Source organism: Schistocerca piceifrons, chromosome 3 (genome assembly GCF_021461385.2).
Source record: "Schistocerca piceifrons isolate TAMUIC-IGC-003096 chromosome 3, iqSchPice1.1, whole genome shotgun sequence".
Classification (NCBI taxonomy): domain Eukaryota; kingdom Metazoa; phylum Arthropoda; class Insecta; order Orthoptera; family Acrididae; genus Schistocerca; species Schistocerca piceifrons.
In genome coordinates, this window is record NC_060140.1 from 226,894,740 (window position 1) to 226,897,705 (window position 2,966).

Consider the following 2,966-nt stretch of genomic DNA (forward strand, 5'->3'; position numbering starts at 1 on the left):
TGAGCGGGAGACCGCGGTGGCCGTACGTACACAGAGCGCATACACGACGCAGCCCGCCCCTGGAAACAAGTAAACAGCGCTACGTCTCACCTACCACCCGTTTCTAACTCACCTGTTTCCATCAATGGCAAGAAATAATGTATACATCAATCAAGCACGTCTTTATCCTCCAATGACAAGGAGTAATACAAAAACCAATCAACACTTTGCCGCCCGCACGTCTCGTACAAATTTATTCGCTTGGCGCCGGCAGCACTAATTCGGATTACTTGGCTTGTCGCCGGCCACTTGTCACCTTTCTGTTGATGAGAAGCTTCAAACACATTGAATTTTGCGCACATTAATTTTTCGGAAATCCTCTATTTTGCCGTATCGTTCCACAAGCTCGAATTTTCTTTTCAAGTAACTTCTTTGCAAGTTCTGCACTGTTATAATAATTATCCATACAGGAGTGATGCCGCTTTCCATCAGAAGGTATCTACATCTACATCCATACTTCACAAGCCACCTGACGGTGTGCCGGCCGCGGTGGCCGTGCGGTTCTAGGCGCTCCAGTCCGGGGCCGCGCTGCTGCTACGGTCGCAGGTTCGAATCCTGCCTCGGGCATGGGTGTGTGTGATGTCCTTAGGTTAGTTAGGTTTAAGCAGTTCTAAGTTCTAGGGGAATAATGACAACAGCAGTTGAGTTCCATAGTGCTCAAAGCCATTTGAACCATTTGAACCACCTGACGGTGTCTGACGAAGGGTACCTTGAGTACCTCTATAATTGTTCCATCACTGTTTCTGCTAAAGGCTGTCCAGCGCCGAAATATGTCTTTAATGAGGAAATGTATCCCGTACTCGAACCACACAACATCCGAATGAGTATGCCGTAATTCGTAATTTTCGACGGATTGTAAACTTTAAAATTTAACTGTCCACGCCACGGTATCATTCCTTCATCAATTGAGATTTTTTGACTTAGATTAAACGTTTATTTAAACTTTTTGGAAAAGTAATCAATTACGAATTGCACTTTGACAAGCCGGTCGGCATTATCCGGTTTATTGTTTCTGTCGGAAAAATGTAAAAATGATAATATTTGTCTGAATCGGTTGCGGGACATAGTTTTGCGAAATGTCGGTGTGTCTATCAACGGATTCGTTGACCAACAATCATCGATACTTGCTCTTTTTTGGCAGTTCCCATAAGAATAGCAAGCCCAAACCATTTTCTAAGTTCGGGTCCCGTACCGTCGACAAATTTGGCATTTTTTTAAAATCCAGTTTCGTACTATTGCAATTTTCACTGTAGTAATTGTTGGTTTCGTTGCTAATATATTCAAATAGATCGTTCCCAATACATAATTCTACGATATCCTCGACGCTCTGTGTATCTTTGGGAAATATGTTTGGACCCGGGGATCATTCAAATTTATTATTGGTCCTCGGTCAATCAGAGTCTGACCACTGTACACTGTCTTCTTCGTCTGATTCATCCGAATCAGTTGGCAATCGTAGCGTTCGCCGAATTCTTCTTGGATGTATTTCACTATCTTCCTACGGTTCTGCTTCATTTTCATGATTTTGATATCCAGTGTCTTCTTCCCAATCGGCCGTCTAGAAAATCAGACAGGACGCCCACGCATTCATCGTAAATAATCCTATTGTCTCTTTCGTCCACCATGATGAATGGGCACAGGTACTTATAGAAGCAAAACACTTGTTGACGTCTGTAACTTATTGTTACCTAAACAAAACACCAACAGAATGCAAAAGATACTAAAATGCTGCCGCCGGCCACTGAGCGGTACTATGCACACGACACCACTGTGGTGTCGCCGCCCACTGAGCGATACTATGCACACGACACCACTGTGGTGTCGCTGGCCACTGAGCGATACTATGCACACGACACCACTGTGGTGTCGCCGGCCACTGAGCGATACGACGCACACGACACCACTGTGGTGTCGCCAGCCACTGTGCGATACTACGCACACGACACCACTGTGGTGTCGCCGGCCACTGAGCGATACTATGCACACGACACCACTGTGGTGTCGCCGGCCACTGAGCAATACTACGCACACGACACCACTGTGGTGTCGCCGGCCACTGAGCGATACTATGCACACGACACCACTGTGGTGTCGCCGGCCACTGAGCAATACTACGCACACGACACCACTGTGGTGTCGCTGGCCACTGAGCGATACTATGCACACGACACCACTGTGGTGTCGCCGGCCACTGAGCAATACTATGCACACGACACCACTGTGGTGTCGCTGGCCACTGAGCGATACTATGCACACGACACCACTGTGGTGTCGCCGGCCACTGAGCGATACGACGCACACGACACCACTGTGGTGTCGCCGGCCACTGTGCGATACTACGCACACGACACCACTGTGGTGTCGCCGGCCACTGAGCGATACTATGCACACGACACCACTGTGGTGTCGCCGGCCACTGAGCAATACTACGCACACGACACCACTGTGGTGTCGCTGGCCACTGAGCGATACTATGCACACGACACCACTGTGGTGTCGCCGGCCACTGAGCAATACTACGCACACGACACCACTGTGGTGTCGCGAGCCACTGAGCGATACTATGCACACGACACCACTGTGGTGTCGCCGGCCACTGAGCGATACTATGCACACGACACCACTGTGGTGTCGCCGGCCACTGAGCAATACTACGCACACGACACCACTGTGGTGTCGCTGGCCACTGAGCGATACTACGCACACGACACCACTGTGGTGTCGCCAGCCAGTGAGCAACACTACGCACACGACACCACTGTGGTGTCGCCGGCCACTGAGCGATACTACGCACACGACACCACTGTGGTGTCGCTGGCCACTGAGCGATACTAGGCACACGACACCACTGTGAAGTTGCCGGCCACTGAGCGATACTATGCACACGACACCACTGTGGTGTCGCCAGCCACTGAGCATTACTATGC